At 45.8% G+C, this 12,540-nt stretch overlaps 1 protein-coding gene across 1 annotated transcript in view; it reads left to right on the forward strand.

Moving 5' to 3' along the window:
- Positions 1-12,540, forward strand: part of slc22a17 (solute carrier family 22 member 17) — a 56,940-nt gene that overhangs the window by 8,519 nt on the left and 35,881 nt on the right.

Below are 12,540 nucleotides of genomic sequence, written 5' to 3' on the forward strand. Positions count from 1 at the left end.
CAGTATTTACCATGTTTTTCAAAGCGCTGTAATCACGGCAACACAGTATCACCGTAGCATTGTTTTAATGATAATTAAAATTTGAAATGGTAATGCTAACCATCAGGAGTTTTATCATGGTTCATCATTAAACCAGTAATTGTTTCATCCCCAAGTATGACCACAGTCTTCTAATGGTGGCTGCTGTGCAGCTCCACTGCAGCTGTAGCGTGTTTAGTGCCTTGCTCAAGGGCACTACAGTACTTGTTTGAGAGAGGTGGGAGTGTTAGTCATTCACCTTCCTCACCTGGACTTTCCTTGCTTTTCTAACCTTTGAGCCTGAATCCTTGCCTCCATAACTTGGTATTTCCCAGCAGGGTTAGCTACAGCAAAACAGGGAATAACTGCTGAATACATGGTGTAATGCAGGAATACTCAACTTGCTTTGCCCGGGGCCACTTTACCTAAATGACAGGAGGCCAGGGGCCATTTAATAAACAAACATTGATATTAATATTAATTTTTCTGTAGCGGACTGTTGCAGTCGTTAAGTCGTCAGCCAGAGTTTAGTCTGACAATTGTGCACACACAGGATAGTTAGTTAGGTTAATTTAGTTAAGTACATATAAGTGCCTAGGCGGTGAGCAGGTGGCTATATTTGACAATTTAGCTGGACCTCAGTCAAACTTTAATGTTTGTTTTCATTGTAAATTAGAAAATGGTCAGGGGGCCTATCACGGGCTGCATCTAGCCCAGGGATACTCAACTTGCTTTGCCTGGGGGCCACTTTCGTGAAATGATAGAAGGCCAGGGGCCAGTTAATAAACAATCAATATACATTTTTCTGTAGCGGATTGTAGGTTTTTGGGGTGTCAGCCGGAGTTTAGTCTGACAATGTTGTGCACACCGGATAGTTAGTTAGGTTAAGTACATACATGTACATAAGTGCCTGGGTAGCGAGCAGACGGCGGTATTTGACAATTTAGCAGCTAAATCATAGATTATTGAAAGATATTCCATATTCCAGACTGAAATGCTATAAGTATTGGGCAGGAGTATTGGCCAGAATGACATGAACATTTGGACACTTATTCAGCCGGTATCTTGCATGTTGCGTTCAGGTGCAGTGCAGTGTGATTTTTTTTTTTTTCTTTTGCAATTCCATCGCGGGCCACACGGGGCGCCCGCGGGCCCCCAGTTGAGTATCACTGATCTAGCCCCTGGGCTGCAAGTTGAGTATCACTGATCTAGCCCCTGGGCTGCAAGTTGAGTATCACTGGTGTAATGTGTTCAATGCAATAGTAAGTGATGCCCTTACATGGTGTTGTCTCCTGCTGCCATAAGACTTGAGACTAAGGTTTTAAAAACAATCCTGTATCAACACACCACTCGCTTTATAAGATGATGCCAAAGTTTTCCATCCTAAAACTGAATCTATGTACTGTAGGTTTGTCAGTAGAGCAGTGCAGCTCCAGGTCTTGTTTCTTGATGGCGTTGCAGATTAGAGTCTGATAAACTGATTCTCTGATTTCTAGCTTTAAGAAAGAGCTGATCCTGTTCTTATCATGTGTTTCTCCACAGGTTCTTTGATTATTTTTGGTGTTATTTAGCAGGGGATGGTAAAATACACAGAATAAAGGAGCAAGAAAAAGCTGTGTGCATGCAGCCATGCAATACAACAAACTCGACTAGAAGGGCACTTGGAGAGCGCAGACCTCCTCTGCCAATGCCAATATTTGGGTTTGTGAGTCGAATTCGGATCCGCTCCAAAATGTAATTGGTTCTTCCTTGGCCCATGCTGCACCCTTCCACAAAGTTTCATGAAAATCGGAGCAGTAATTCTTCTGTAATCCTGCTGACAAACAAACAAACAAACAGCATCGAAGACATAACATCCTTGGTGGAGGTAATTAACGTGTCAGTCAATGTGGACACTATTTGTGGTGGGCCTGTCTGATATTCCGTTGTGTGGAGACAAATAAATCAACGTATGGTCAACAGCCAAGATGATAGGAATAACATGACTTCTATTTCGTTAGTGCTTTCTCACTTAAGACCATTGGATAGGTCTTGTTATGACCACTGACCTAAAAAGTATGGACAGAGCGATCCCACTGATTTTGGGCTACCGTTTTGAGTTGAAGTGGTGGCTGTCGCCATCTTGTTTTTTCATCAGCAGAGTTTATTTGTTTATTTAAAAGGATCCCCATTAGCTGCCGCCGAAACGACCGCTAGTCTTCCTCGGGTCCAAACACAATACACAATACATTACAAGCAATTGTAAACTGTAGACAGTAAAGTGCAGTAGTAAAATAACATAGTAAAGATGATAAGAAATAGTAAAATGCAATGCAATACAGGAAAATCACAGAAAAACAGTAAAAAGCAGTACAAAAATAGGAGAGAAAACAACAATAGTTTGGTCAGCTAGCTATGTAGCTGGCCTATTGCCCAGAAATCAACTGATCTAAAAAAAGACACTGTACTATTAAAAAATATAAGTCAAAGTTGTGTCAATGTGGTATCACAAACGTCAATGTGTGTTTTACTGGTGTGGGAGCTGTGTGGGAGGGAATGGGTTGAGTCCTTGCGTAGCTCGCGTGAGATGGGGGTTTTCCAGAGCCGCAGCTCTGCCTGCTATTGGTCCGTGATCGACAAGCTGCGCGATCACTGGACAGGCGACCACCATCTATTTTACTCCAAACGGGCGAGTTATATAAAAAATGACCCCCCTACAGATGAAAAGGTGGGATTAGCTATAGACCAAAACCGTGTTTTGGACCAGGCTGTAAAGATGCTCAATCACTGTTACAAAGTGGGGCGTTTTAACATGGGGAAGGGCGTGAACGGGAACGACGGGACTTCTGAGCCCTGCCTCAAGTGGCCATTCGAGGAATTACAGTTTTCAGGGTTACTTCCTGGTCCTCGATTTGATTTTTTTATTTATGTTTTTTTTTTCCCCCCCGATTTTTTTATCCCATTTTTATCCCCCGTTTAGTGCTCATTTGAATTACTCAATCCTGGTTGCTACTCCAACCTCTGCCGATCTGGGGAGAGCCGAGACTGATTCCATGCATCCTCCGAGACATGGGCAGTCAAGTCAGCCGCTTCTTTTCACCTGCCCGAGGAAGCTTCACCGGTAGGACATAGCACGTGGGAGGTTCACGCTATTCCAACCAGTTCCCCTCCCTCTGAACAGGCGCCCTTAACGATCAGAGGAGGAACCATATAAGCAACCAGGATGTTGCATGTTTTTGTGAAGGGGGTTCCTATATGAAGGAGACCCCCGGGAGGCACGGGGAGAACATGCAAACTCCACACAGAAAGGCCATTTTGCCGACCCCCACCCGGGTGGTGGGCACTCGAGGACATGCGGACGGGCACGCATTCCTTCAGTGTTCACATCGGCCCAGGCGGGAATCGAACCCACGACCTTCGAGCTGTGAGGCGATAGTGCTTACCACTGCACCACCGTACCTATCCCTATCTCGATTTGATTTGATTTGATTTATTTATTTAGACGGGACAATGCAAAATGAATGAACACAATAACCATGGAACAGATAAAAACATCTGGAACATAATAAAAGTGTAAAAATCGCCGGATTTAGCACAAGGCTAGTTTCCATCCGTTGTCCCCGAGGGAAAACCTCGTGCCTTGCCCACTGGTTATGATGACTAATGTCTTTAGCATGAGCCATGCCAACTCCACCCACTCCTCCGCCCAGACTGGACCCTCTGGTCTGTCTGTTTTCTGTGCCTACTGATGTGGGAGCCCCACCCAGCTATCCAGTCCGTGGTGTTAGGGCAGTTCACTGTAATCCTCCACTCCACTGTGGTGAGCTGAACATAAAGCCTGCCTAGGCAAGCATTAGGTGGAGAGCATGTCTGCAGATGTGACTTGGTGTAGTTACAGACATAGTGTGGGTAGCTTCCATCATTATAGTGCCCATGCTGAGAGTGAAGGGGCAGGCATAGAGAAGGCATAGAGACATGGAGGGACAGACACAGACAGACCTATTTTGGCCCCCCGACAGATTTAGCTCAGACAGTATTTTACTCGTCGTTGTCGTCATGATGATCCTCCACGACTACTTTGCTGAGCTGGCAGTCTACCAAGCAGGAAACAGGAAGTCCACTGACCAGCATGGCCTCTACCACTGATCAATATGTCACAGAGGCAAACTCCACTTAACATCTCTAGTAATGGGTCAGTGGGCTAATGTGCATACCATATACTGGCAATCATGTTTTGAGTTTGAATCGGGCTTGTGACTTTTGTTTCATGAATTTGCCACTCTCTATGGGCCTTTTTCACAGCCGCTATTTTGTGTCTCAAAGGCAGGTTAAAAACACACGTTGAACCAACTCGCTAATTAGGGCCCCAGCACCTGGAACACACAAAATGGCCACTGTGAAAAAGGCCTATTCCATCTCTCCTGTTTCCACTGTATGCTATCAAGCAGAAACACCATAAAGGTCATCTTAAAAAGTGGCAGCCAGGCATCGTCGCTATTCAATCTATCTGCTGCCAGAAATGTGAAAAGATGAAGTGTCCAAAGTCCACTCCCAAAGGCATAAACCTAATGGTGCCTGGCTGGGTCTCATTCACAAAACCAGTATGAGGAGTTATGAACCTGTTTGTGCACATTTCCCCCTGCCTATTGTCCAAAGCACGTCACCCGTATGAGTGAGCACAGTGTATTGCTATGCTTTCGTCTGCCAGGCTGCTGTACAGCTTTGTGGCTCTGTGTCCAGGCTGCTGTACAGCGTTGTGGCTCTGTGTCCAGGCTGCTGTACAGCTTTGTGGCTCTGTGTCCAGGCTGCTGTACAGCTTTGTGGCTCTGTGTCCAGGCTGCTGTACAGCTTTGTGGCTCTGTGTCCAGGCTGCTGTACAGCTTTGTGGCTCTGTGTCCAGGCTGCTGTACAGCGTTGTGGCTCTGTGTCCAGGCTGCTGTACAGCGTTGTGGCTCTGTGTCCCAGCAATAGGATGACTGATAGTATGTGACAGGCTTTTCTGTTTCTATGCATGGGCTCCAGTTATGCAAGGCCTTGTTACAACCGGTAACAGAGGCAGAGGCAGAGGCCTGAGCTCAGGAAGTCTCTCTCTCACATGCGCGCACGCCGTTAGTGTCTGTACTGTTAGTCCTATTAGCTGTAATGAGTCCTATGGGCAGATTGATCCATTTTCTCAGCCTGTGATCATCTCCTGCACTCAAGCCCCATTTACACCTGGAATTATAATCACATAATTATTTATCAGCGCAGATAAACCACTTGGATAGGCCACCAAATCCACTTGAAGCACAAGACAGTGTTAAGTCAAGCTAAGAATGTATCCTTCTAAAATGTGTAAATTCTGGCTCGGGGCTTCACATCTACACACACCTCTATGTGAGGAAGACTTTCACAGCCGCCAATTGGGGTCTGAGTCGTTTCCTCTCAGTTCAGGCTGCCAGCAATCACAACTAACACACACGCACACACACACACACACACACACACACACACACACACACACACACACACACACACACACACACACACACACACATTCATTTATTCAGCCATCGCCTCACTGAATGGACTCAGGAAGGAGCTGCACTGGCACTCAACCACTTGACTACAGACCACTATTCAGTCATCAAGTCGGAATAGAAAATAATAAGTAGAAAAGTGCCCGTACTCAGTAGAGTGCAGATCTCCGCCAGGCACCGCTACGCCTAAAGCCCAATGTTTGGTTCGTCGCTGTCTCCAATTGCACTTATGTTTCACCATTCCTCAGCATATTTTTTTCCCCATTACAGTGACTGTTCTTTATTAGGGTACAGCATTCACCACAGCCACACACCATGATGAAGATTCTGCTTGTGTGTGTGTGTGTGTGTGTGTGTGTGTGTGTGTGTGTGGGTGCGTGTGGGTGCGTGTGCGTGTGCGTGCGTGTGTGTGTGTGTGCGTGTGCATGTATCTCAAGATTTTACCTCTCAGCTTCTCCCCAAACTTTTATCTATTTTACCCATTTCCAAGACGCCTTTTACTTTACATATGATTGATCCGAGTTGTTTTACCTGTCTACTCCAACCTTGCAAACGCTTTTAACGATTGGATGCTCTGGCCTCAAGTTTTTGTGCTTTTTAGCCCACCACTCGACCTGGGTTCGGCTACTGGAGCTAGCCTGTTTGATTCTCAGTTACACACCTAGCTAGCGAGCTAACACCATCTTCTACAGAGGAGTGACCACGAAATCTGCTTACCGGGAGGTTGTTCCACCGCAGCAGGCCCAGTCTTTGGGCCTGTGCCGGTAAGTCTCGATCTAACCAGGACCCTCTGTGTGTTTACATCTACCTTCCACTGTGGGCTACCGTTGTGTAGCCCTCGCGAAACCACCACATGCCTTCACTCAGCTCACCATCCGGCTGTGACAGCTGTCTCCGTCTGACCCAGAAAGTGTCAGTTTTGGAAGGAAGGATATGTCCTGCATCAGCTCCGGGAGGAAGAGCTGTTCCTCGACTCCCTGCTTTCCGCCTGCCCTGCTGCCGCCACCGCACTCCCTGGGGCTGACTCAACTGACTCCGTGGTCTCTGTGGGCCCCCGCGTCGCCTCCTCAGATGCGGGCGAGCTGGATTCGACTGTTTCGCTACTGGAGACGGCTGACCACTCGCTCAAGCTGAAGCCTATGCCAAAGGCCCCCCCCCCCCGGCATCGACCTCCTCTGCCCGCCGCAAAATGCTGATGTCAGCTGTTATCCATCTGTTATCCATCGGCGGCTTTCCTCAACACCAGTCACCCGCCTCCCCCCCAAATCCTGTCTTTGTCTCTGCATCAAACCACCCACCTGTCCAGACTACCGAAACACAGCCCTCACCTCCACGTCCACTTTTCCCCCCACCACATTAATCATTGGTGACTCGATAGTAAGGAATTTCCATTAATATTAAAAGCAATTACCCATTGTCTCCCTGGCGCCACTGTCCCTGTCATTGTAGACAAACTCCGAGTCCTTCTACCCTCTCTCCCATCCTCCATATCACGAATAATTGTCCATGTGGGATCAAACGACACATCCCAACGTGAGTCCGTGCGCACCGAAAACGACTTCAACCTACTTTTCAACGTTTTAAAGGGCTGCGGTATGTCCGTTTTTATCAGTGGCCCCATTCCCTCCTACGGTCGGGGATCTGGACGTTTTAGTCGCATCCTCCATCTGCACACCTGGCTTCAATCCGAGTGCAGATCCCATAGCTTTCATTTTATCGATAATTTTAACTTATTTTGGGACCGTGCCTCGCTGTTTAGCAGCGACGGGATTCACCCAAACCGGCGAGGGGGCCAAATGTTATCATGTAACATCCAGCACGCTGTAACATCACTCCCCGATCTCTTCCTTGCCTGCCAATACATTGTCCATCTCCTGCACCAGCTCCCCCTATCACCAGCTCATCTCTCCCTCCATTCCATTTCCACCTCACCTGTTCAGATCGCCCCCTCAAGGCCTGGAGGCTTCATTATGCCTCCCATTTTTCTTTGTCCCTCCGCTATAACTCCAGCTCACCCCACTAACACCATTCACTACCCTTATCCCCCCAGTAACCCAACCCCTCTGATTCCCATCACTGTAATGACTTTAAAGCAGCTACAAGCAACTTTTTCGATTGTTATTAAACAGTATAATTACAATATTGATGCATCACATCTTACCTATAATAGTAGCTGAGACCAAAGCCGTGTGAATTGGAGATTGCTCCCTTAGATGATTATTAAGTCTGTGTCTGTCTAAACTCGCGTCAACAGGGGGCTCTCTCTCTCTCTCTCTTACCGCCGGACCGGCTAAACCCGGAAGTGAAACGCGGAAGTGAAACCCGGAAGTGAAACGCAGCTGCCTGCCTACCCCGTTCGCGCTGCCTAGCAACATAGCATAACAATGTGAACGCCACGCATACTCTCGCGAACATCTCTCGTTATATTCTAACAGGTTTTTTGGAAGTTATTTTGTGGTTATGGCCGAAGTGGCTGCTGCAAACCGTTTCATTTCACTTCCTGATCTTCCCTGGCCACAGACAGACTACACTGGCCGATTCACTCGGGGTTCAAGCGAGACTACTCTGCGTTGGTCTCAGCTACTATTATAGGTAAGATGTGATGCATCAATATTGTAATTATACTGTTTAACTCATTCAGGGCCAGTTTAGGACTGCCAATATTTAGCACAGGCCAAAGATTTTCATAATTGTTGGTCATCTTTCAAGACCCACAGTAAATTATCTATTAGCACCAGAGTGATTTGCAATACCTCAAAATGAAGATGTACGTCTCTGGGTTCACCAGGAAAAAAAAAGTGAGCTTTTAGCATGTTCTGTACTCTACTTATAGCCATTTATATACACCCTGTTTTCACCCAAAAAGTCTGTTTGAGAAGAGAAACAGGAGAAAAATGCATTTTTGTAAAGAAGACAATCTCAGTCAGATCTCGCTCTCAATTCTTTTATTTTGAACTGTATTGACATCAGACATGTAAATACTATTCGTTATGATACAAATGACAAAAAAATAATAATATATATATACACATGAAGTGCTTTTTTTACATTCAACAATGCAGTTTACTCAGTGTGAGTGTGAATGTGTGTGCGCGGGGCCCATGTGTGTCTCTTTAGATTACATTTCGTCATTTATTATCCAAAGCGACTTACAATGTCACATTGTCAACATTAGTGGAATCAACTGTGGAACATCATCTACACAGATACACCCTTGCAGCAGTAGAGTAAAACATCAATGTTTTTTTTTTTTTTTTTTTTTTTTTTTGGGGGGGGGGTTTGGGGTGAAGAAGGGGGGGGAGATGCTAGATGGGGGATGGGGGGAGGGGGTTTGGGGTGGAGAAGGGGGGGGGGAGATGCTACATCAAAAGGGTTAGTTCAGGAGGGACTCAAGTGGAGCTTGAAAAGGTGAGTTTTTTTTTCAAAGGTGGACTCACTGAAAACTAAAATAAAAAGTTGAGAAAAGAAAAGGAGTTTTCAATCTTCGGCGAAAGATGGGCAGGGATTCGGCCGTCCTGACCTCAGTGGGGAGTTCGTTCTACCACTGAGGGGAATTTACTCTATGTCACAATATATCGTCCCACAATATATCGCGATATCAAAACATGACAATATGTATCGTTGAGATGAAATCTCATATCGCGAGAAAAATAAGCTGAACATGGTGGCACTGATCTGCATCTGATTGCATGCTCGCTCTCCTTTTCATTGCTTTGTTTGAACAGACGAGGGACGTTACAGACACTGAGGATGAAAATGGTGAAATTACTCAAATTAGCGTGAAGGATGCCCCCTCAACTTACAAATCGATCGCAAAAAAATCGTCCTGACCTCAGTGGGGAGTTCGTTCTACCACTGAGGGGAATTTACTCTTTATGTCACAATATATCGTCCCACAATATATCGCGATATCAAAACGTGACAATATGTATCGTTGAGATGAAATCTCATATCGCGAGAAAAATAAGCTGAACATGGTGGCACTGATCTGCATCTGATTGCATGCTCGCTCTCCTTTTCATTGCTTTGTTTGAACAGACGAGGGACGTTACAGACACGGAGGATGAAAATGGTGAAATTACTCAAATTAGCATGAAAGATGCCCCCTCAAATTACAAATCGATCGCAAAAAATATCGTATCGTATTGTTATCGTGAACCCAATATCATCTATTGTATCGTATCGTGAACCTAGTGTATCGTGACACCCCTAGTCTTTATAGTTCAGAGTGTCATGGTAGACCTCAAAGCAGGGGACCCTGCACAAGGGGATGCGGCAGAAGTTGCACTGGAAACGTGTCTCCTTTCTCTTGTCGTTGGTCTTACACACTTTGCATCGCTTTGCTGGGTTGTCATTGTTGGGGGTGGGGTCATTCCTGACAGGGAAATGCTTTGCCAGGTTGGCAGACAGCCTACTCGGACGGTCAGCATATGGAGCTCTATGGAGCTTTGTGGCAGTGGTCCACGCCTGTATCAGACTCTCCTGGAATGCATGCATGGTCTGCACTGTGCCCTGTGGGTTTTTAGCTCTGTACAGGACGAAGGCGTTGTGGAGGCAGATTTCGAACATGTACATGACAAATTTAGTAGTCCATTTATAGGATTTCCTGATGAACGGATAGTACGAAATCATTTGATCTAGCCTATCAACACCGTTCATCGACTGGTTATACTCTATCACAGAGACAGGCTTCTCCTTCACCACCTTCCCCCTCACACCTTTCTTCCATGTCAAGACCTGTCTCATCTCGTCCTGGTGAAATGTGGACACCATTCTGACAACATTTGTGTCCCGCCATGCCAAGCACAGCACCCGGTCAGTGTGGAAGGCAATTCTGCCCCCTGGTTGCAGGGTGGCCTTCTCAGCATGGTGTACAGCTGGTGGTTCTCCTCTATGCTTTCGCAGTGTGCCACATACATGTGTCCCCAGATTTAGCAGGATATCACACATGGTAACAGAATTATAAAAGTTATCCATATACAGTTTGTAGCCCTGCTGTTCCAGCCCCAACAGGAGACCACACACTGTATCTACAAGAGATTTACCCTCTCCACAATAAGGCATCAAATTATAACAAAATCCTGTCTGGGACTCACATAACACATAACTTTTTATACCGTAACGCACAGGTTTCTGTGGGTTAAAAACTTTAAAACTCAATCTGCCTCTCCACAGTAAAGTTCCTTCATCTATTGAGATGTTCTGGCTTGGCTGGTAGAGTTCCTGGAACTTGTTCACTAGCATATCCAAGATTGGGCGGACTTTGAACAACCTGTCATCCTTGTTTCTCACTGCTGTGTTGTCAGTAAAATGCAGGAAACGTGTAATGATCTGGAATCTGTTTCGGGACATTGTCTTACCAAAATAGGGGGTCTCCATCACCTCGCTCGTGGACCAGTAAGTCTTTAGGTCAGGCTTTACAATGAGCCCAGTCAGGAAAAGGAGCCCTAGGTAGGCCTTCAGTTCTGGAATGTCAACAGGTTTCCATGCCTCGATCCTCACACTTGTTGCGCCAGCCTCAATTGTCTGCTGTGCATATAAGTTGGTCTGGTCCACAACATACTGGAGCAGCTCTTCCGTAAGGATGAGTTCAAGGAAGTCGACCGGCTTGTCCGACTCCAGCGCAGCAGCACTGTTCAGCAGGCCAGGAACAGCAGTGAACGGGATGTCCTCCGGCTCCCACGGCACCTCATCCATGCAGTACCATTGCTGCTCTGGATACAGGATAGGTGTTATAAAAATATAGAAATACAAATACATTACTATAGCACACTCACACACACACAAGCTTGTAGATCAGCTATATTGGGCAAAGAGGGAAAATGAACATACCTTTGGTGTCTTTCTTTTTCCCCTTCTTCTTGGGTTGCTGTCCCTCCATTCGCTCTCCATCTGCACCACGGCCTGTAAATAAAGAAATACATACATTACAATACAATTTACAACACACACACAACATGTATAATTGTGAGCTTGTAGATCAGCCATTTTGGACAAAGACACAAAAGAGGGAAACAAGATCTTACCTTTTGATCTCGGTTGTTTACTAGATGTGGGCTCACTGGGTTCTGCAACACTCGGCTCGTCCTCATCTGAAATAAAAGCAACATATCCTCAGTAAACTATATAATCACATTTAGTACAGAGAGACAGTGTATTGTACTAGTGTCTCAGTAAACTATATAATCACATTTAGTACAGAGAGACAGTGTATTGTACTAGTGTCTCAGTAAACTATATAATCACATTTAGTACAGAGAGACAGTGTATTGTACTAGTGTCTCAGTAAACTATATAATCACATTTAGTACAGAGAGACAGTGTAGTGTCTCAGTAAACTATATAATCACATTTAGTACAGAGAGACAGTGTATTGTACTAGTGTCTCAGTAAACTATATAATCACATTTAGTACAGAGAGACAGTGTAGTGTCTCAGTAAACTATATAATCACATTTAGTACAGAGACAGTGTAGTGTACTAGTGTCTCAGTAAACTATACGATCATAGAATGCAGAGACAGTGTAGTCAGTAGTCACACACACACACACACACACACACACACACACACACACACACGACATCATTACTGGGACTTTGTGTGAGTGTGATGACATCATCACTGGGACTTTGTGCGTGAAGCTGGTACTGGTACTGGTACTGTCTGTACAATATGCATATATATAAACAACAAAATTACTCCTTACCACGATCATCGGGGTCCTGTCGCATTGGATTCCAGTCCTCCTCGCCCTCGACATGGACAGCTGGCGACGGTGTGACCATCTCCTCTTCAGAAGAATGGGAGGTTGATGGCTGAGAGTCAAAGTCACTTTCAATGTAATCCCGGGGCGTCTTTGCACGGCGCAAATGCGCCCTGGAAAATGGCTCTTCCTGGGGAATCATGTCTGTTGTTGTGTTGCCCTCGATCTCCTCCTCGTCACTAAGTTCTGACTCAGTCTCGTCTCGCAAATGCGCCCTGGAAAATGGCTCGTCCTGGGGAATCATGTCTGTTGTGTTGCCC

This window comes from Poromitra crassiceps, assembly GCF_964638095.1.
Source record: "Poromitra crassiceps genome assembly, chromosome: 2".
Lineage (NCBI taxonomy): Eukaryota > Metazoa > Chordata > Actinopteri > Beryciformes > Melamphaidae > Poromitra > Poromitra crassiceps.